The sequence below is a fragment of the Notolepis coatsorum genome (genome assembly GCF_963971535.1).
Source record: "Notolepis coatsorum genome assembly, chromosome: 3".
In the NCBI taxonomy this organism is placed as follows: domain Eukaryota; kingdom Metazoa; phylum Chordata; class Actinopteri; order Aulopiformes; family Paralepididae; genus Notolepis; species Notolepis coatsorum.
Window position 1 is genome coordinate 69,545,209 of NC_140167.1, and position 24,935 is coordinate 69,570,143.

Genomic DNA, 24,935 nt, shown 5'->3' on the forward strand with positions numbered 1-24,935 from the left:
CCTCGCTGTCAGGTGAAAAGAGGCTGCTGGCTGTCTCCTATGTATCGGAGGAAGCATCTGATAGACTTCAGGGCTCCTTAGACCGACCAGTGGGGGGCACATGCACGCAACGACCAGGAAGGGGAGGAGGGGAATTGGCATAACGACTAAATTGGGATGGGAGAAAATACAGAAAAATGGGAGGAGAAAAAGTGGATACAAAAAAAAGGAAATACATTTGGGTCCAGACTGTTCCTTAGCAACCGAATTCCAGCAAAACCGTCTATATGAGGCTGAAATAATAACAAGGGCAGGTACAGGTAGATATCCCATAAAACCTTACAGCTGACTTATACTAAGGGTTTCAAATGGACAAAAAGCTCTGATACAAAGCTCACAAAACCGGTTTACTTTAGCTCTTAACAGTTAGCTCACTAGCTAAACCACCTCTTCTTTGAGTTGTATGCTCAGCTAAACAAAGAACCATAGTAGTGCTAGCACAAACCGTGAGAATAGATTCATTCTCATTTCTGAGGTAAGTGCATACTGACGTTGAGCATATTTTGAACCATGAAACAGACTGCAGTGCAGACCATGCCGATTACTCACTATCTCGAGGAAAATCATGCACACCTACCTAAGTGTTGTACACTGGTAGCTTACTACACTCCCTTCAAGTCATTACTGTGAAAAGTAGCGGTTAGCTTCTGAGAGAGGTAGCCTATTGAGTTCAAAACACATCTAGGTCACAGTGATAAACACAGTAGCATACATTTAAATCCCTCACCTGAAATGAACTTGGAGCCTTGTGACTTAACACATGTATTGACAGTGTCAACAAGGTCTTTTCAACACTTTATTCTGCATTCTGAAGACAATTGCCCACTCACAGGCTTACAGTAATTACTAGCTTGTATAGAAGCATAGCCACATTAGATTTCACAATCATCCTAGTTAAATAGCCAGAGTATCATGATAATAACATATTGTATTTTAACACATTGGATGCCAATGACGAGAAATCTCGTTGTTGGCCGCCCTGCGTTGAGTGCGTTGAGTGCCGAAATCTCGTTATTTAATCGTTATTTCATTTATTAGCGATTTCCATTAATTTTTCATCCATCCAGCCTCACGTTATCATTGGGACTGGCTCGGAGCTCGAAAAGGGCAAATACCGATCCCCATAGTCTCCCGGATGGTATTGCACCCATTGGAATGGAGTCAATGAAAATGCATGAGAAAAAAAAACTCCGGGCTCCACATTTAACTTCTGAACCATGTAACCTGAGACTATTGCATCCACTGAGGGAACTGGGAGCAGCGTCGATTATGTGTTTCGAGGTATAACGTTGGATCAATAAACGCGATCGATATTTGGAATGGCGATCAGGAATTGGAATAATCTTTTTGCAGAACATCTGATCTGAGGTAAGGAATCTATTTTACCAGTTTTGGGGTAATCAGATGTTTTTTCAAAGATTTCACAATGTGTGTGTGTGTGTGTGTGTGTGTATGTGTGCGTGTATGACGTTAGCGCTGACCAGGTCATGGATAATCGATTTTTCAGCCCGCTTCTCTAGCGTGCATAAGTACACATATACTATCGATAATCTAGCATTTATTTGAAAACGATTGATAGGCCGAAAAATGACAACGTGTTTTGTGTATTCCACTAAAGAGCTATTTTCGCAGATTTTTCTGGAATCACTAGAAATCTTCAAAACTATACTCGTATTCAAAACGGTATAAAACGGAAATGTACTGATGAAAAAACAATCCGTTTCGTACATGTTGACTGCAAGCAAGTCATTGATAAGCGACGGGCGTATTAGACATATAGCCATAATTTAAGATATAGTTTATGCGTTCGCAAATGTGCTTGCCCTCTCATTGATTAGAGTGGTGGCAACCAAGCGATAAATCGTGCACCCCCTGCTGGCAACCAATGTGTTAATAGCCACAGTATTATGATAATAACACATTATAATTGAATAGCTGGAGTATCATGATAATAACATATTATAATTGAATAGCTGGAGTATCATGATAATAACATATTGTATTTTAATAGCCAGAGTATCATGATAATAACATATTGTATTTGAATAGCCAGATTATCATGATAATAATATATTGTATTTTAATAGCCAGAGTATCATGATAATAACATATTATAATATAATAGCTGGAGTATCATGATAATAACATATTATAATTGAATAGCTGGAGTATCATGATAATAACATATTGTATTTTAATAGCCAGAGTATCATGATAATAACATATTGTATTTGAATAGCCAGATTATCATGATAATAATATATTGTATTTTAATAGCCAGATTATCATGATAATAACATATTGTATTTGAATAGCCAGATTATCATGATAATAATATATTGTATTTTAATAGCCAGAGTATCATGATAATAACATATTATAATATAATAGCTGGAGTATCATGATAATAACATATTATAATATAATAGCTGGAGTATCATGATAATAAAAGTATAATATAATAGCCGGAGTATCCTGATATACTGTATCATACGCAGTATAGAAGAAAAAATAATAATAAATATGCCACCCTCTCTTTCCTATACCTCTGCCATGTCCGTACAGACTTTTTGAAGCCAGTTAACATGGGGGCCTGTTTAATGCTGATGGACAGGCTGTTCCACAGTACTGCAGCTGAATAAAGGAAGGGTTGCTGGCCGTATGAAATAAGTTTAAATCTAAAAGGGACTATGTTTGTGTCTCTACCTCTGGTTTCATGGCTGTGAAGACAATTGCCCACTCACAGGCTTACAGTAATTACGAGCTTGTATAGAAGCATAGCCACATTAGATTTCACAATCTTATATAGCCAGAGTATCATGATAATAACATATTGTATTTTAATAGCCACAGTATTATGATAATAACACATTATAATTGAATAGCTGGAGTATCATGATAATAACATATTATAATTGAATAGCTGGAGTATCATGATAATAACATATTGTATTCTAATAGCCAGAGTATCATGATAATAACATATTGTATTTTAATAGCCAGAGTATCATGATAATAACATATTGTATTTTAATAGCCAGAGTATCATGATAATAACATATTATAATATAATAGCTGGAGTATCATGATAATAACATATTGTATTTTAATAGCCAGAGTATCATGATAATAAATTATAATATAATAGCCAGAGTATCATGATAATAACATATTGTATTTTAATAGCCAGAGTATCATGATAATAACATATTATAATTGAATAGCCGGAGTATCATGATAATATAATTATAATATAATAGCCGGAGTATCCTGATATACTGTATCATACAGTATAGAAGAAAAAAGAATAATAAATATGCAACCCTCTCTTTCCTATACCGATAGCCATGTCCGTACAGACTTTTTGAAGCCAGTTAACATTGGGCCCTGTTTAATGTTGATGGGCATGGCTGTTCCACAGTACTGCAGCTGAATAAAGGAAGGTCTGCTGGCCGTACGAAATAAGTTTAAATCTAGTTTGAAGTCTATTTTTCATGTTGCTGGGGGCACTGTCATACCAGGACAAGCAAGCATACTGTAGTCGAAATGGCACTGAACTAACGCCCCTGCAAGTGCTCTAAGAGCTTTCCTGTCCAGGTATTTAGAATTTCTCGCTAGGAATTTTATTATGTGGTTAACCTTGACTATTACCTTTTTAGACATGCTTTCCCCTGAGAGTGTGTTGTCTACTCTAAAGTACACCCTAGATACACCACAGATTTAGTACTGGTGACAACTGAGCTACCTAACTCTACCTTGAACCCTTCCTGGTTTTTCTGTTTCCTTGAATTAGAAAATAAAATAGATTCAGTTTTTCCTATATAGAGAGACAGTCGATTTTCTGAAAGCCACTGACTGACATTTCCTAACTCCATGCTAAGTCTACTTTCAATCACTGCTTTGCTTTTGTTAGACACCATGAGAGCCAAATCATCTGCGTAGAGGAGGAGATCACATGCTGCTAGTTGAGAGGTCCGTTTCTCTACCAAAAATATGTTTATGACAACTAGTAGAAACTAGTACAATAATTATGTAAGCACACCATTGTTTTGGTCTGACATGATGCTGGTGCTCTTCAGGCTGCTAAACGAACAATGAACACTACACAACAACAACCACCAAACGCACATAGCACACACATCCACACGCACACACTCACTTTAAACAAACACACTGTAGCACCCACTCCACACACTTTATAGCACACACCCACTTTAAACAAACACACTGTAGCACCCACTCCCCACACTTTATATTTATTGATGAAGGATTGCACTACAACCAGGGAGCGAAATTAACTTTTTGACTCACCGGCCAGTGGCGGGTAGATGGGAAGAGTCTACCCGCCAAGCATATTTCTTACCTGCCAATATATATTTTATATATACAATTTTTTTTTAAAATAAAATATATATTATATAATCATACTTGTAGTTGTATTATCTGCGAGACATCGCCACCACGCAAAGTCAAAATGCTTGCTATCTGCAAACAGCTCCACTGTCTGTTTTGGCTGTGTTGCTCTTCTAGAAAAATAATCCTTTCAGGGTTGCCTATTGAAATACTGTACACTTTCCTACTGTACACTTTCCTGATTAATTGAAATGGGGGACCCTGATGTAAACAAGACGAAAGTCTTTCTCTGGTCTGCATCCCCTTAACAATTGTGTGTATTGAGCTGTACTGTATTGTACCCATTCTGCAATCTGTTAATAAAGTTTTCAATCAATCAATCAATCACACCTCCAGTACAGAAACATTGTTTGAGTTTGCGTGTCAGGTAGACCATTGATTGACAGTCGAGTCTGCCAATTACATCACATCGCTTGCACTCCGGTGCTGCAGCTGGACCCATTGCCCACCTCTGCTGTTGATAACGCTAGCCAAGTTATTATACACACAGATACACAGTGGGCCAGTGACTTTGGTGTAGGGGTGTAACAATGCATCGATCCTAAGGGGGAAATTCAACTGCATCGATTTGAAAATGTTAGAATAGATTATCGCAATTTTAATGTGTACACGTTATGTTATTGTCATGTCCGTTACAGCCAACACACCGACATACGCTACTGCATCAACGTTATGATTAACAAAGCAAGGCATTCATTTTGTTGCATTAACGTTATATTACTATTGCTATCGATAAATCTAGGTGTTCTAAAATCTATTGCTATTGGTAAGAGAGACTATAATAAGTTGGTGTCTCGGAAAACGAGAGCCCTGATCGCGGAGTTTCAGGAAGTAAACAAGAAAAATGAGAGCTTCCGATTGGTCATTTGCTTTATTTCCCATGAAACCAGTCACTTCACTCTACTGTGATTGGACCGTTGGCTTGAGTGCAATGTGGGACTTGTAGTTTTTTAACGATCTCGCAGCGGAGGAAAAAAAAGACGAGAGAGGCTATAATCTGTATTCGCACAGCGTGCGCGTAATTTATTTTTACCGTTCGCATACAAATATTTTTAGGGGCCTGCTTATGAACTACACGTCTACACGCCACACGGCGGGCAGCCCTCTAAGTGTCATGCGCCAAAGGTAAAAACAGACCGCCCCTGGCGGGCGGCGGGCTTTAGTTTCGGTCCCTGACTACAACTCGTACACCTTACTGTAAATTGTACCTAAATTGTACCTCATCCCATTTCTGCTTTGCACTATATAGTACTGTACATTAGTACACTGCATAGTATTGTATATTATATGGTAACTCAGAACATTGTACATATGTCTATACCGAACACTGTGACCTCATTTTCTTCTTCTAAATTACATGCTATACTATGTTATTTGATACTATCTTGTCTAGCACAGTCTCTGGAGCGTAACAGTAAGAAGCATTTTGTATGAAAGTATTCTGTACTTCTGTATGACAACTATTAAAGAAACTTGAACTTGAAACTTGAAACTCTAGTGGGACATCTACAGGCTGAATATGATCTATAGCAGCTTAAAGAAAATTAAAACGTCATTCACATTTCAAGATTCTTTTCTGGGATTGAACTGGCGACCCTGTGTTCACAAGCCCACTTCTCTAACCTTACGGCTCCAAGCTGTATGTAATGACAATTCAGAAAACCTACCCTGTGTAAATAAAGGCCTTCTAAAGGTAGAATCTGTAGTGACCTTTTACCCCAAAGAGCCCTGCACTATGTTTACATTGCTTTATACTGTGAATTTCTCCAGACCTCCCTGGCAGAGCCTGAGGTGTGGCCAGCAGGAGCAACCCCTCCCCCTATCTCCGCTCAACTCCAACCCACACATAAAAAATTTAAACAAAGTGCCATACCAAGTGGGGCTCTTTTATCTAGAGGTCGCTGTTTAACGGCATTACAGATCCTACCTTTAAACATAGGAATTGGACGAACGTCAACCGCGTCTGATTTGACATCTATACTATCTCCACATGAAAACACCTCTGATCTGAAAGCTAACATTTACCAAGTATGCAGAGCATAGTTCAGCGGTGAATAGAGCGGTGATCACAGGACTGGTCTAGACAAAGATGCACTGGTTAATCTGCGAGAGCATAAAGAAAGACGGAGGACATTAAAAGATAACCAGAGCGAAGCAGAGGATATCAAACAGAGAGACATTGTTGAACAGGCTCTTGCCCTCAAGCGCTCGTGCGGAAGGTGGAAGCCGTGTGTGTATCTGCATGTCTGAACAGGTGCGATTATATCTAACGCCATGCTCTGTTCGCCGCTATCGTTCCCTCAGTCCGTGAAGCACTGATCTAGGACAGCTTAAACCGTGAGGATGGGTGGGCTGGTTTTGCTGTGAGAAGTTCAATGAGTCCACTAAGCATTTCCTTGTCTGCCATCGTCACTAGAAGCGCTCGTGATTAAATATTTGATGTAGGCTAGGTTGTGGATTTTTCTTTTTAAAAGGGTTTTCAAATGTTAGTATAGCTAACAATATACTTCCCTATATGTTTGATTAGGTATATTATAGCTTTCAATTTGGTTAATGAACAGAGCCTTGAGTTGGAGAAGGCGGAATAATGCACATTTTTATCTATAGGTCACCTAGTGCCCTTTCCAGATTGCAAAATTGAAATAAAATATTGTACTAGATATTGCTAGTGTATATTTCCTGGCTGACCCTAAACAAACCTGTTCAATAGATGGGTTTCTCATCCAATTCAGACTCAGGAGGCAAAAAGGGACATAATCCTGGTCAGAAAAACTGGGCAGATCATAATATATTTGCATTTGTTAGTCATGCAAATCAATAAATAAAAAAATAAAAAATCAATCGATGCTACCTATGTAAAAGGTGAAAGACTCAGCCATGCTGATTTGGCTAAATGAGATAGTGCTCCATGATACTTTTATTCAGGGGAGCGCCATGGTTTATCCATAGAGGTCCATTATACTCTTAGTCAGGAGAGCACAATGGTTTCTCCATAGAGCTCCATTATACTTTTATTCAGGGGAGCACAATGGTTTCTCCATAGAGCTCCATTATACTTTTAGTCAGGGGAGTGCCATGGTTTCTCCATAGAGCTCCATTATACTTTTAGTCAGGGGAGCACAATGGTTTATCCATGGAGCTCCATTATACTTGTATTCAGGGGAGCGTCATGGTTTCTCCATAGAGCTCCTTTATACTTTTAGTCAGGGCAGCACAATGGTTTCTCCATAGAGCTCCATTCAACTTTTATTCAGGGGAGTGCCATGGTTTCTCCATAGAGCTCCATTATACTTTTAGTCAGGGGAGTGCCATGGTTTCTCCATAGAGCTCCATTATACTTTTAGTCAGGGGAGCGCCATGGTTTCTCCATAGAGCTCCATTATACTTTTAGTCAGGGGAGCGCTATGGTTTATCCATGGAGCTCCATTATACTTTTATTTGGGGGAGCGTCATGGTTTCTCCATAGAGCTCCATTATACTTTTAGTCAGGGAGTGCCATGGTTTTTCCATAGAGCTCTATTATACTTTTCTTTGGCGAAGCAGCTCAACACAGGTAGTAGTCACGTGATTCAGTGGGTATTGCTGATTGGCACAAACACATTGTGTTTACAAACACAAACAACAACCAGGAGGGACACTTGCAGTTCTTTGTAAGGGGCGCTCTGTAACACTTTATAATATAGAGTTCTTTGTAAGGGGCGCTCTGTAACACTTTATAATACAGAGTTCTTTGTAAGGGCCGCTCTGTAACACTTTATAATATAGAGTTCTTTGTAAGGGGCGCTCTGTAACACTTTATAATATAGAGTTCTTTGTAAGGGGCGCTCTGTAACACTTTATAATATAGAGTTCTTTGTAAGGGGCGCTCGATAACACTTTATAATATAGAGTTCTTTGTAAGGGGCGCTCTGTAACACTTTATAATATAGAGTTATTTGTAACGGGCGCTCTGTAACACTTTATAATATAGAGTTATTTGTAAGTGGCGCTCTGTAACACTTTATAATATAGAGTTCTTTGTAAGGGGCGCTCTGTAACACTTTATAATATAGAGTTCTTTGTAAGTGGCGCTCTGTAACACTTTATAATATAGAGTTATTTGTAACGGGCGCTCTGTAACACTTAAAAATACAGCCTGCGTTGTACCAAATAGTTCCTGTCTTGTTGTCTTCCGCTGTACCTGCATTTAAGTACCAGTAGGAATATTTTCCATGTATGGATTCACACTAGGAAGTTACACCGTAAGTTACGGGTAATTATACTGTAAAACGCAGGAACTCCCCTTCTATAGGCCACACCCCATGTAGTATGGAACTCCCAGTGAGTTTAACCAAGAGCGTGCCTGCTATTCTTTCTTCCTTTCTTCTCTTTCTTGCCACCGACCCTGGTTAAGTCTGCGCATGCCAGTGGTTTGGGGCCTTACATCGTCAATAAACACAAACAAATGCAGTCGCTCACAATCAACGTTGTGTGTGTGTGTGTATACAGTACACCATGATAAATTTACTCTCTGTGTCGTCGACTAAACCCCACGGGATGGTAATTCCAGAGGCAGAAGTTCAGCCAGAATGTCCTCGAACCTCTGAGATCTGGTGCTAATGGAGGTCTGCCATCAGAGCATTAGGAGAGAGAGAGAGAGAGAGAGAGAGAGAGAGAGAGAGAGAGAGAGAGAGAGAGAGAGAGAGAGAGAGAGAGAGAGAGAGAGAGAGAGAGAGAGAGAGAGAGAGAGAGAGAGAGAAGCGGGGGTGGGACGGGGAGTCGAGCTTCTGCAGTATCAGATGAAATGAGAACACAGCACTTTGTGCGCGTGCCAGGGCTGCGACAGCAGAGGAAACAGCAGCCAGGGGAGGAGGTAAACACGGCAACAAAGGGCCCACTGCCGTGTATGGGTGTCTATCAAGACCGACAATGTGTTGAAAATACATGGGTGTCTATCAAGACCAACACTGTGTTGAAAATACATGGGTGTCTGTCAAGACCGACACTGTGTTGAAAATACATGGGTGTCTGTCAAGACCGACACTGTGCAGAAAATACATGGGTGTCTGTCAAGACCAACACTGTGTTAAAAATACATACAGGCTTATATCAGGTTGCGTGCAAACGCGGTCTTGGCATTGAGACCACTGGCATTGAGGTTAATTTATTTATATATATATTTTAATTTTATTTATTTTTTTATTTTACCTTTATTTTACCAGGCAGGTAAATTAAGAACATTTTCTTATTTACAATGATGGCATGGTGAGAGAACAAAGGGACAGGGGAAGGGTAACAGGGAAAGGTGAACAAAATATATATAGAAAAGAGACATACGAATCATCACACACATCACAGAGGTAAGGGAAATAATTAAAACACACATCAAACAAACAAACAAATACAATTACAAGGTATGTAATACATGAAGCAGAACAGACTACTTACAGTATTTATAGTACCTCGCCTTACATATAAATGGTGTGTTGATGATTCATAAATGATATTTCCTCCTGTATCTGTTTTTCCATCCTGTTCTTTGTCTGCTCTTCCAGTTACTCTGACTATATCGGTCCATTCCACTCCCTCTCCTGTCATACTTGTTTATCTTATCACAGAAGAAACGCTACAGTCCTACATAGTTGCTGTATGCTTCATATCTCTCTCTCATTCTCTCTCTCTCTCTCACCACCCCGCCTCCCCCTCCCTTCTCTCTCTTTTGCATTCCCGGACCTCCTCAGCCCGCATCAGTCCGTGCCTCCTCAGCCCGCATCAGTCCGTAAATCTCTCGCCACCATCCTGTACAGTAGCCATTCCCCATGAATGAGGGACAGAGAGAGAGAGAGAGAGAGAGAGAGAGAGAGAGAGAGAGAGAGAGAGAGAGAGAGAGAGAGAGAGAGAGAGAGAGAGAGAGAGAGAGAGAGAGGGGACGGAAGCAGGCGGGACGGAGGGATCAGAGCCGTGTACTGGTCCCGATGACGGCTGTCCACACCTGTCTGTTGAACGCTCCATGTTGTCTTTGCGGGAAACCAGTTTGACTCAGTGTGTCTGTTCACACCTCCAGCTCACAGACAGTTTCTGTCTGAAAAGATGGGATTTCTTTCCAGGTTGTGTACAACGTGGTATTTCTCGCTCATCCATCATCTATATGAGGATCAAGGACATCATGATGTGATGTTAAATGGTCTATTTTGTTGTCCTGATAGGATTGAAGTTAGTGCTTTGAATGTTCCGGGATGAGATTTGTTCAATTCAGTATTTTTTTCTTGTTTCCAGGTAACAGCCACACTTCAGATTCAGAACAACTCCATTTTTGTTTTTATTTCAATGGTGTAGTGCTTCATACCCCTGGCAGAATAATCAAATAAACCAAATTATGGATTCCAATTAGCCCCGTTCTTGAACCCTTCCCTGTTAATATTGTTCGAAAATATTTGATACAAAGGATGGAATCTCAACTTTGCACGTCTTGTCCAAATCGAGAAGAGTGGAGAAGTTCACGTTCAAGTTTGTTTGTATTTGTCACGTATAAAGTACATGTACATTACAGTGAAATGCTTGGTTCTGTATATGAGCCCCTGTGTTTGCAATTAATGTAGATGGATGGGTTGATGTTACATAGAGTGGCTAGAGTCTTTGACTATTCTCTTAGCCATGGCCCTGCAACGCTTTGTGTAAATGTCCTGGAGAGTGGGAAGCCCACCTCCAATTGTGCGTTCGGCTGAATGGGCCACTCTCTGTAGTCCGCTGTGGTCGGGTGCGGTGCTATTCCCAAACCAGGAAGTGATATTGCCTGTCAGGAAGTTCTTAAGAATCTTCTGACTCACTTTGAACTTCCTTAGGCACCTAAGGAAGTAGAGGCACTGCTGTGCCTTCTTCACTACACTGTCAATGTGTGTGGTCCATGTCAAGTCCTCGGATATGTGGACTCCGAGGTACTTGAAACTGTTCACTCTCTCGACCGGTGCCCCATAGATGCTGAGGGGGCTGTAGTACCTAGCCTCCTAAACCTCCTAAAATCCACAATCAGTTCTTTGGTTTTGCTGACCTTCAGGGAGAGGCTGTTACCTACTCTCACCACTTGGGGTCTTCCTGTTAGGAAGTCCAAGACCCACTGGCAGAGGTCGTAGTTCAAGCCCAGGTCTCTAAGCTTGACGACGAGCTTGCAGGGGACTACAGTATGGTATTGAATGCTGAGCTGTAGTCAATAAATAGCATTCTCACATAGTTCTAATCAATCTAATCAATAATTCTTGTCCTGATGTGATGCTGCCGTGTGCAGCACATGGGCTATGGTGTCCTCCATGGACCCTTTGGGGTGATATGCAAATTGAAGGGGGTCCAGGGTGTTGGGAAGGGAGGAACAGATGTAGCCCTTCACTAGCTTCTCAAAGCACTTCATGGCTATGGAGGTGAGAGCTACAGGGTGATAGTCATTGAGGCCGTCGCTGCTGGAGGTGCATCATGGGAGTAGACCTGGACACACACAACGGTGACATCTTATACTTTATAGCCAACTAAGTAAACAATATAGTTCCCTCGGGGTGACAGCGAAGGCTTAATGATCAGAGTCAAACCCCGCCCACCTTGAATTCAAAGTGGCGGAAAGCGTTTTCTCCAGGGCGCCTTGGGAATGGAACCCAGCGGCTCGTGCTCGTCCTGAATGGCGCCTGATTCCAATATGTTGCTTGTGATACTCCACTCGCTTCAGAGGAGGAGGAAGTCGGCCATGTGACATTGGTTATTATTTACGAACCACTAGGCCTACATTTTGGTCGCGGCAATTGGTTTGCCGATCTAACGTGGCAATGATTGTTGTTGATGTAGTGATTGTCGTTGCTGATGAATACCAAGCTTCCTCGACCAGTGAAGTATTTCCTGTGAAGATTCAAAACAACATGATTCATAAGTGTGTGTGTGTGTGTGTGTACGTGTGCGTGTGCTTGTGCGTGTGCCTGTGTGTGTGTGTGTGTGTGTGTGTGTGTGTGTGTGTGTGTGTGTGTGTGTGTGTGTGTGTGTGTGTGTGTGTGTGTGTGTGTGTGTGTGTGTGTGTGTGTGTGTGTGTGTGTGTGTGTGTGTGTGTGTGCAGCTCACCCTGGAGGGTTAGAAGCCACTCTTAAGAGGCGTCACTGAGCCACATGCTTTGAATTCCAAATATTAGTGGAAGACATCTTTACATGTAAATCTGCCTGTACCTGTACACTCTCTATAACACGTTATGGGGACATGCTGTGTCGTTATGTTCCTCCCTCTGCCTCTTATCAGTTGTTCCTATCAAGAAAGAATTTTCACAGAGGAGAGAGGGAGATAGAGAGAGAGGGAGAGAGAGAGAGAGAGAGTGATGCATAGTTTTTTGTACCGCCTAAAGCAATACTCCTCCCTGGAGAGGTTATCGGCTGACGACGAGACATAAGATGGAGAGAGAGAGAAGGAGGGAGGGAGGGTGAGAGAAAGGGGAGAGAAGGATGAGTGGGGAAGGTAATCACCTGCTACAGGCACGAGTGGTATGGAGATGAGAGCGAGCGATAAACAGACATTTCGCATCACTCAGAACGACCGTCTTCAAGATGAGTATACAAAGAAATCCGGTAACATCAGGAGAATACAGAGTGATATCTGTGGAGCAGTTTGTTCTAGGGCTGTTTACACACCAGTTCCTATACGTATCTATCCGTATTCACACGCCTCCATGCACACAGAAAGATCAATATCAGCTGTGAAATACACTTTCAATAAATGTTTCTTTTAATAATTTTTCTTGTTTCCATCGTAGCTATGCGACACACACGAGACATTGAATGAATGTCCCCATTTGATCCCAGGGAGCCTCAGAAGATAGTTAAACTACTCTAGACTCCCTGGAGGACACCCTGGACCCTCTAGAAGTCCCTCGAGGACACCCTGGGGGGGTTCCAGGAAGACCCATGTCGAGATCCACCAGTCTACGCTGAGTAACGAGGCGGGGTTGCAGGAGACATATCCCCCTCAATATTGAGAAGAGGTCAATACATTATTTTTTTAAATGACTTTAACTGTCGTGCACAATATGACACCCATAAGAGTAGCCTTTTAAAGATGTGATTTGACTTTCAAGATCTGTTGTTGATGATGTGTAAATGATTCTGAAAAAAGTGGGATATGTTTTGAATGTGCAGAAACAATACAGGAGAATAAATATTTGAAAGCAATACAGAAGGCCTTACTGCATTATATTCCATTATATTTGTGTCAGCGGGTACCTGAATGTTGTCTTTTCCTTTACACAACTGAAGACATTTCCCCCATAGATTGATGCAGAAAAGGCACAAATTGGTGCAAGAAAGTACGCTCAAGATTTCCTGGGGGAGGACCGCCAGACCCCCGCTTAAAGTGTCCTTCCCAATGTTGAAAGCAAACCTATGCCCTTGGTCTTGTGAAACCGACCCTTGGGTACTAAGTTGAAAAAGGAAGGTTTGATTCTATTTGGCTTCGTGCTCAGGTCTGATATGTGACGTGAGGAGGTGGAGGGTTATGAGAGAGAGCGACAGCGTGTGGAGAAATGCAGACTTTACATTTTGTTTTCTACGCACGTCGGAGACATCAGCAGATTGAAACTGCCTGACTGACTGCAGGGGACAAGAGGTAGGGGCAGGGGTGTAAAAAGTACCCAGAAATTATACTTAAGTGAAAATATGGGTACCGTCTCAAAATCGTACTCAAGTAAAAGTTAGGCAGTATCTGGCTAAAAACACACTTTTCTTTTTTATCTACTTTTTCTCCTCCTATTTTTCTGTATTTTTTCCTCCCATCCCAATTTTTGTCGTTATGCCAATTCCCCCATCCCCTTCCTGGTTGTTGTATGCATTTGCCCCCTACTTGCTAGTCTAGGGAGCCCTGAAGTCTATCAGATGCTTCCTCCGATACATAGGAGACAGCCAGCAGCCTCTTTTCACCTGACAGCGTGGACTCTCATTGGTGAAGTGTAACGTGTGGGAGGGCACACTACCTTCACCAGTTCCTTCCCTTGCTGTGTAGGCGCCCTGACCAACCTGTAGGAGTCGCTGTTTACAACGACCAGGATACCACCCACCGGCTTCCCACCCGCTGACACTGCCAATTGTGTCAGTATGATGACCGGCCAAGCCGGAGGCACCGCTGACAGCCGGATTCGATACCAGTGTCTCTGCGGTGGTAGACAGGCGCTTAGCCCGCTGCGCTACCCGGCCGCCATACTAAAAACACACTTGAGTAAAAGTCAAAAGGTTTCTACTTTTAAATGTGTTAAAACTTTTTTCTGACTGTCTATGCTTCTAATAGCAGGTGTTTAATCAAAGATCCCCGCTTTCTAGCATGGGTATGGGCGGGTTCATTTTCAATTGATGGGGATTTGATTGGCTGTTTTTAAATAAAGTGCGGCCGCAGGATTAATAACGTTAACGTTAGTTTGACCAGAGAAACAAATATACACAGTAAATTTCGCAGAGTAAATTTGACTCAAACTGAGTACATTTGACTCAAACTGTTTGAGTAAAATGTACTCAGTTTGAGTAAAATTTACTCTGTGAAATTGACTGTGTACTAATTAAAACAGTTGGACCTGCGAGATTTGTACTTTGCACTTTGTAGGTCTGCATTTTAAATGTAAGGAGTAAAAAGTATGTTTTTTTTTTCTCTGAAATGTAATTGAGTAAAAGTACAAGTATACAAACCTAATAATACTTGAGTAAAGTACAAATCCCCCAAAAACAGTACTTAAGTATTGTAACGAAGTACAATTACTCAAGTACTTTACACCCCTGGGTAGGGGGGACACCCCTACAGGACCATACCGTCTCAACCTTGCAGACGTGCTTCTCATAAAAGTACACCAGAATGCAGCAAATGTAGTGTTTCACACTGGAAATGTCCAGGGGAAGGACCACAGCTTAAAGTGTAACCCCACCCATGTTGAAACCAAACCTACGCCCTTGTGTACGTTGCTTGCATGCGTGTATGTCCATGTGTGTGTGCACGTGTGTACATGCATAGGCGCCTACGTAATTGAGCAGGCGAAGCGGGTGCTCTACCAGTATTGAACTTGGGGGAGCAAGCTTGTCTCTTTGCTCCCTCACTTTTTGATCATTGATATATCCCCCCCCCAATATATCAATATTATCTAACCATAACTACGTAATTTCAATCAAATTAATAATACGCAATGACACTTAATAACAAGTTTTTAAGTTTCCAAAGATTGCGAACCCCCCCCCCCCCCCCCCCCTGCCCCATTATGGTTTGATCCAGTGCCTCCCATCTCCAGCGCGTAGACCTTTTGGCTCACAGCGCTGCAGTCTGGCTGCAGGTAGGCTGAGTGTAAATATCAAAGCGCACAGAGTGTGTCATAATATTGGTGGCAGACCAGGCAGGCAGGCAGGCTTTTCCAGTAAGTTGTTCAAATAAAAGGATTATGTTAGACATAAGTTACTATTGAGTGGTAGTAGAACTTTTACAATAAAAGTGTTTCACGGTCCCGAATTGCGATCTGGTCATACGGTTTCCTCGAATAAATAATAATAACGTTTCCCTCTCTGGTTGGCGTTAGCTTTAGTGCTAGCCGCTAGCTAACGTTATCTAGATATGTGGTGTGAGCTGGATGACGTTGACTTCATTTGCAAACGTTAACGCTATCTATATGGCAGACGAGCAGGGCCGGATTAACGACGGCCGCGGCCCGTGGGCCTATAGTGACGAGGGGCCTCCATTTTTTTTTTTTTTTTTTTTTTTTGAGATCGATGTCATGATTGTGCACTGCAGACTCAGGGAGGAGGCAGAGAAGGAGAGAAAGAGACACAAGATTTACAGGTAATGGAAATATATCTTTTTTCTCTTTCTTATTAAAACTTGGCCTATTTGAAAGGAGATTGATTTAATAAAAATGAATGAGCGAAAAATCAATATACAGTGTATATACAGTATATATATATTAATATATTATTATTATAGTAATTGGCTATCATACTGCAATATAAACTGAGTTTTATAGTGAAAAGAGCAGCTTTATTGGTCAAGATTGAAGTCAAGTCAAGTCAAGTCAGTTTTATTTGTATAGCACATTTCCAGGCAGTGGCAGCTGACACCAAAGTGCTTCACAAGCAAGTTGATAAAAACAAATTAGTGTGAGGCAAGGTATAAGATTAAAAGAAAGAAAAAAAACATAGCAAAGCAATGAAAGCAACAAAAACAAACAGTATGGTGCAAGATATAGGATTAAAAACATAATAAAGCAATGAAAGTAATAAAAACTGGTAGGACACAGTAAAACAAAGAGGATAGAAGGGCCAGGGGTCTAGTGGTGGCTCTATATTGCAGGAAATTGCACGTACAGGTTCATTAAATTAAAAAAAAAAATCTGCCATGGACCCCCTCCAAACCACACCTTGCATGTCAAAAAAAAAAAAAAAAAAAAAAATATTAAAAAAAAAAATTAAAGGAAAAAAAAAAATGTGCACCCCCACTTTCAACTATAACTAGGCGGCCATGTGTACATGTCTTCACAAGTGTATGCGTGTGTGTGTGTGTGTGTGTGTGTGTGTGTGTGTGTGTGTGTGTGTGTGTGTGTGTGTGTGTGTGTGTGTGTGTGTGTGTGTGTGTGTGTGTGTGTGTGTGTGTGTGTGTGTGTGTGTGTGTGTGTGTGTGTGTGTGTGTGTGTGTGACGATAACAGGACAGATGTTTTTCAGACTGACAGGGCGTTTACGTCCCATTGAGGTGGTTATTGTTTCAAAAAACAAGCTGTCAACACGTTCATCCTCTAGTCCACCGGATGACATATTATTTGTTTAGCGGGGCCGCGTGTGGGATCCCCAGACGTTCCTTGGGAGACTCAAGTGTGTTGGATTTTTTCCCCTCACCTCAGATCATTATACTGCATATACCGCATATTTCCGCTGTCATTCTGTGTTGCCTAGCTGGTTCTGGTGTGGACTTGGTTGAAATGTTATATGTTATGTCTGAAATGTTATATAGACACTGGGAACACATAAATCACATGAGTACTTTTTGCCCTTTGGCCAGGGTTGTTTCCTGAAAAAGATCATCGGATTAAACAAGCCAATCAGATGTATTATCCACTGTGATGTCATACCAAGGACGCAAACAAAATTAATCAATTTGCTTTAATTAATCAACAGGCTTTTTGGAGCAAGGAACACTGCCTACCTAATCTACTGCCTAGTTTGTATTATTTTTTTTTTTTATCTTGTTTTAGTCTTTGGCTTGGGGTAGAACCACAACACACAACAAATAAGTAAAGTTATATTTAAACTAGTTCCATCAGGATTTTTTTTATAAAAGATTATCATGTTTTGGAAATTGGATGAGATTGTTGAAAAGATAAACACATTTGGGACGTTTGGGATGAAGCAAGCTTATACTGTAATACATGCACTTGGTGCTGCACTAACTATTCACACAGTGACTCCTGCCAGTGTGGAATTGTGATGAATGTCAATCTAGAGTGACGTAAAAGTCACATGAATTTGACTGTTCAGACTGTCAGAGGTTACATTGCAAAAAATCGGACCTGTATTTGATTTAGGACCACATATGAATGTGGCCCAAATCAGAATTGAAAAGATCAGATTCCATGTGATCAATGGACCGACACAGAGAACAGGAAACAAGGATCTCAAATACACAGGAACAAATGATAAATGAGAAACATCTGGGATGATTACAACTGGAGACACCTGGGAGGGGAAACAACAAACAACTACAAGAAAACAACACAATGAACTACAACTATGTATGACAAGACAATCAACACCAGACACTGGGACATAAAAGCAGACTACAAACACTAACACTAAACAGAGTCTAATACAAGTTATACAACGGCATGCACATTTCTCGATTCTGATTGGCTGAAACAGTCCATTTACACGTATGTATTGGGACCATTCTACGCTTCTGGTCCCAGGACCCGCCCACAACCGAATCACATCACATCACTCCGCCGGATCACAAGATGGCGGACAATAATCTTTAACAAATGGATATGTTGATAGCGTCATAACGACTAAATATAAAGCGATTCTGTCAAGGTGAATGTCTTAGTCCTTTAAACAATGTTGGATGATGTAATTGATGGGTCATGAGTCATTTTAGAACAAAAGAAAAATCGCGGATTGATTGATTGATTATTTGCAATTTTATTTAAAATTTCTACTTCCTTCCCACTGACTGCAGCGTTCAATCTCACACTGTCCGACGCTGGCGTACACACACACACACACACACACACACACACACACACACACACACACACACACACACACACACACACACACACACACACACACACACACACACACACACACACACACACACACACACACACACACACACACACACACACACACACACTCCTGTCTGCAACAGCGGGGGAGTCAGACTGAGAGAGAAGCAGCGCTGTTTTAAGTGAGCATGGTCTATTGAATTGATTGATTGGTTGATTGCTAATTTTATTACTGTACGCCTGGTTTCCAACTGGTTAAGTTTAGGCTAAAAAAAATAAATAAAAAATAGGGCGAAGAAATTTTTTTTTCTTATAGGGCAAAGAAAACGTTTTAATTTGTTTTACCTACTTTCTATAGAAGCATCTAAGAATGAAGTTCTATAGAAAGTAGGTCTGCATCCCCTTAACAATTGTGTGTATTGAGCCGTACTGTATTGTACCCATTCTGCATCTGGTAATACAATTTTCAATCAATCAATCAATCATTCCAATAACCACTAACTTCATAATTAAAAACTAAAGAAAAGTTGGATGTGTTAGTTGGTTGAATGTCTTAGTTGAAAGGCAGTTGGATGTGTTAGTTGGTTCGATGTCTTAGTTGAAAGGCAGTTGGATGTGTTAGTTGGTTGGATGCCTTAGTTGAAAGGCAGTTGGATGTGTTAGTTCCAATAACACACAGTTGGATGTGTTAGTTGGTTGGATGCACTTCAAGCTGCTTCCAATAACACACAGTTGGATGTGTTAGTTGGTTGGATGCACTTCCGAGCTGCTTCCACATGGAGGCAACTTGTCTTTTTTGTAGTTGTGGGAACTACTTTTTCTGGCGGATGGTTTTTTCAATAAATCTTCGATTAATGTGTGTTTATTGTATAGCAATAAGGTTGGATGAATGTGGCAGTTGTATAAAAGCATTACACCACTTGCAGTCGTGATTTGTGAACAATAAACCATGCCTAGGGGGGTCTAACGACCACCCCTAGGCATGGTTTATTGTTCACAAACCACTCCTGCGCGTGATGTAATGCTTAAACAGTAACTACAAACCTTCTAAGGTTTCTCCCCTCCACATTGCCTGTGGTGCTTTTTTTCCTATTACTAGGTTTTTAGTGAGTTTTTCCTTACCTTCGTGTGGGGTATGTCTGGGAGTATTGCATTAATTTATTAAAATGTTTGTTTTCTTCTTGATTTATTGTGATGTTTCTTCTTGACTTGTTTAAAGAAGACGTGTCCGGCCCATGGGGACATTAACGTGTGTTGTCGGGCCTTACAAATACATTTGATTTGATTTGATACAAACACTAACACTAAACAGTGAACCTAATACAAGACAGTAACTACAACCACTAACACTAAACAGTGAACCTAATAAAAAACAGTAAAGAAAGAACAGAGAGGAAGGAATGCACATACTGGGACAGGGAGAGGTAGAGCAGGGGAGAACAGTCCATGGACAGGCGGCACGTTACAAGAACTCAAATGGTTTGGATGCAGCTTGAAAAATATTATGTTTCCCTGAGCCTAACTTTTACAATCAATCTCACAGCATTTTCCAAACAGATCAGCGAAAACAGTGTCAGCTGCTGCTTCCGATTTTTCTCCATGCTATACATGTATGCGATTTTCACTAGGTGATCTGTTAGGATGTAAATAATAGTCAGGAGATTTGTATGAATACTAAAAGGACATTTGAAGAAAGGACTGGTTAATGCACTTCATTTGAATCCCATATTTCTTGCACCAGGTAATTTATTGTGGCAGGTAATTTCTTGCACCAGGTCATTTCTTGTGCCAGGTCATTTCTTGCACCAGGTCATTTTGCACCAGGTCATTTCTTGCACCAGGTAATTTCTTGCACCAGGTAATTTCTTGCACCAGGTAATTTCTTGCACCAGGTCATTTCTTGTGCCAGGTCATTTCTTGCACCAGGTCATTTCTTGCACCAGGTCATTTCCCAGGTTATTTCCACTTCCAGGTTCGTGAGAATTTCCAAAACAAACATTAAACATGTTTTACTTGCTGCTCACTGAACTGAAATAGCATGTGTTATTTGGGCTAAACTGACAGTATATCTGATTGCAATGCTAGAAAGTCGAAACAGCTGTGAGTGAACTCTGTATTTACAGTTGACACATGTAGGATGTCAGACATACTGCACTCCACATACTGAACAGTATGTAGTATGATGTACATATACCTTATGTATTGTAGTACACAAGGAATTCGGAAGTAGCCTTTGTGTTTTGTCTTGTTGAATCAGGCCCGGTGTTGGCCATGTTGTTCATGCTGCTTCTTGAAGTGAGCGGAGGCGTACCGGGAGTCATTCCTGTCACTTAAAGTGGATCTGCAGATACTCAAAAATGATGCCATTCATTGACAGACACCCCCGTTGCCGACGTGGTTCGGCCCGGGGTGATGATTAAATAATGGCGACACCTTGACAGGCCTGTCCCAATAGACGACCGCAGTGGATTCCACTTTGTTCTCGAGCCAAATCACTCAGGTACCACAACCTTGTAGTCACGCACACACACACACACATACATACATGTACATCAAGACCAAAACGCATGTGAATTCTGACAGAATTCAGAATGAAGAGGACAGGATTAGAAGCTGGAGAGACTGAACTGCAGCAGAGAACTGGCAAGCATGAGCCTGCAATGTATGTCTGGGCATGTAGTGATTGTGTGTGTGTGTGTGTGTGTGTGTGTGTGTGTGTGTGTGTGTGTGTGTGTGTGTGTGTGTGTGTGTGTGTGTGTGTGTGTGTGTGTGTGTGTGTGTGTGTGTGTGTGTGTGTGTGTGTGTGTGTGTGTGTGTGTGTGTGTGTGTGTGTGTGTGTGTGTGTGTGTGTGTGTGTGCGCGTGCGTGTGTGTGTGTGTGTGTGTGTGTGTGTGTGCATGCAGGGCTGTGCACATTTTTATGGGCACAGGCTCAAGCAAAAACAGTCTACCCTGTTATAAATAAACAGATTTAGCAGATTATCAATAAATATGAATGTGCGTATACGGACCGGATTTTAAACGTGAATACATGAATGAATGATATTTGAGTCCTTGTGCAAAGTGCGAGGTTGTGCAGGGTTCAGTACATTTTCCTTTACATTTAATCATTCAGCGACTTACAAGTTAGTTCTGTACAACAAGTCAGCAGGAAGTCAAATCTGGCAGCTAAGGGTAATTAAGATTGTCAGTGTCAGTGCTACAGCATAGTAGTATAGATTATGATCATAGTAGATAATAGTGTAGACATAGTAGCAAAGAACAAACTAGTAAAAGACAATAGTAGTAAAGTAAATAAGTTCTATCAGGTCTCCAGCAGTTTACCAAGTCAGTCCTTGTCCTTGCCCACGGTTGTGGACCTAAATGGCACAAAGGATTGACCAAGGTGATTTGTGGTCTGGGGGGGTTCAGTCAAACCTGTTAAAGGAAGAAGAAGAAGAAGAAGAAGAAGAAGAAGAAGAAGAAGAAGAAGAAGAAGAAGAAGAAGAAGAAGAAGAAGAAGAAGAAGAAGAAGAAGAAGAAGAAGAAGAAGAAGAAGAAGAAGAAGAAGAAGAAGAAGAAGAAGAAGAAGAAGAAGTCTTTATTTGTCATGCAGATTAACTTCTTAACCTCTTCCACCCGTGCGGTCCATCGGCGGACCGCAAATGACATCACGTCATAAATCAATCTCTCCAGGCTGTTTGACAAAAGTATCGTTTTATATTATACGACACTTCCCAAAAGCCTCTATGGGGTTTCAAGCAAATTACTAAACCGAGCCACTTCTAATTGGCACCCCTCACCAGGTTCAGTCTTCATCCATATCACATCTCACCTTTGACGGCCAGGTAATCCCCCTCTCCCCCTCAGTCACAAATTTGGTGGTTCGATTTCATTTGACCCCCACCTGACCTTCAACATCCACATAAAACACCTCTGCAAGACCTCATTCTATCACCTAAAAAATATATCAAAACTCCGTCCCACTCTAACAGTGGCGGCCGCTGCCGCTGGTGCCTTGTGGGTCGCAGTTCACGTTAATAGGTCGAGTTGAAAATGTAATGCTCTGAGATGCTCTGGAGCAATCTCTCTCTGTCTCTCGGATCAATCAAATCAAATAATTAACACATGTATGTTGTCATTTTAAACAACTCACCATTCATTCATTATGCATCAGCAGCAGCTAAATAAATGTTATAGTTCACAACACAGCAGCGCGTTTTGAATCGCCAGCCTATTATCGTCTCAGCAAGCACAGTCAATACTTTTTTCCGTAGCCGCATTTCGCGGAGACAGCTGTAGTGTGTATAGCGAGAGAGAGAGAGAGAGCGAGAGAGAGAGAGAGAGTTACGTATCATGTATTAAACTAGAGTTAAGATCGCTAATCTACCTTGTTGTTGGCTTGTTGATAAAGTATATCCACTCTATGGCATTGTCCATCCAGCCTGTGTTGATGTCCATCCATTGTGCGCATCCATATAGCTTGTTGTTAGCCAACAAGCTGTGTGAGTGAAGAGCTGTGTCTTTGTCCATTTCCGCCTCGAACAGCCTGCAAACTACCTGGCGTTCTATCGCCATGCTCTAAGACAAACTCTAACCATAACCAACTTTGAAAGAGTGCCTAAGCTTAACAGTCTAAAGAACTTGCAGTCACGGTACGCTCGTCTAAGACAAACAGCTGCCTGCATCATTCTCACAACAACACTATCTCCACCGATCACCAACCTAGGAATAATAACCTAGAAATTGGATTCGGCCAATGATTTGTCCGTCTTTCAAACGGTGTTGATTTGATGGATTTAACAGAATTATCCAATTCCATGGTGGTAGCTTTAGCTAACTATAAATCGAAATGAAAATACTCAGTCCTTGAATAAACCTGGCGCATTCTCTCTCTAAGCAAGAACCCGAGAAATGCGGCTATGGAAAAAAACTGGCATCGCGTCGGCCAATCAGAGCGTCTCCACGAAAATGCGGCTATGGAAATTCTTCACGGAAGTTCACGCTGCTGGGCTAGACCGCTTCAAATTGCGCTCGGATTCCAACATAATAGTCATATTTCAACGCACAACGCCGTATGCACTGATTGGCTGTGACGGAGACAGCGATCAAACTGTGACGCGCACTCAGAGCGCGATCGCTTCTAGCCCTCGGGCGAGAAATACGAAAAAATAAAAAAAACGTCACTTCCTGCTCAAGAAAACGATGTTTTTTTAATTTAGATAATAACGTTATATTGTGCATTGGAAATACAAACATACTTAAAATGAGTAAATAGTATTCATTTTAAACATGTTTATATTATTTATAGGGCTATAAAACACAAAAACGAAAAAGTTTTATTGTCTTCTTCTCTGATTTAACAGCAGCTGGCCAGCAGGTGGGTCGGCGCCCTTGCGCCCACTAGTGGCGAGCCGCCACTGCACTCTAACCCTGTCAGATGCAGAGAAGCTTGTCCATGCTTTTATCTCCTCAAGACTGGACTACTGTAACGGACTCTTCATCGGGATTCCTGGCAAGAGCATCCAAAAGCTGCAATACATCCAGAACAGCGCTGCCAGGATCCTGATGAGAGTCCGTAAACACAATCACATAACCCCCATCCTCCACTCACTACACTGGCTCCCCATCTCATCCCGGATCAATTACAAAATCCTGATGCTCACCCATAACTGCATAAACGGACACGCACCCCTCTACCTTCAGGAACTCATCACTCCACAATACTCCACCCGCACCCTCAGATCCGCAGGTAGCCTGCTCCTTCAGGTCCCCAATACCCGGCTCTGCACCATGGGTCACCGAGCCTTCTGCACGGCTGTACCACACCTGTGGAACAGCCTCCCCATCCAGCTGAGGGCACCACAGAGCCTGGACTCTTTTAAAGCAGGCCTGAAAACCTACCTGTTCAAAAAGGCCTTTGACTGTTAGCTTTTTATTTTTATTTTCTTGTGCTGTTGTTTTAAAATTTTCTGTTTAAACTATGTTTTTAATTAACTATGTTCTATTTTTTTCTTATTTTTATTCTGTATTTTATTTAATTTGTTTTACTAATAACTATTATTTTTTTTACTATGTTTTAACCCTGTAGTGTAGCACTTTGGGATCCCAGCGAACAAAAAGTGCATTACAAATTAAATCTATTATTATTATTATTATTATTATTATTATTATTATTATTATTATTATTATTATTATTATTATTATTATTATTATTATTATTATTATTATTATTATTATTATTATTATTATTATTATTATTATTATTATTATT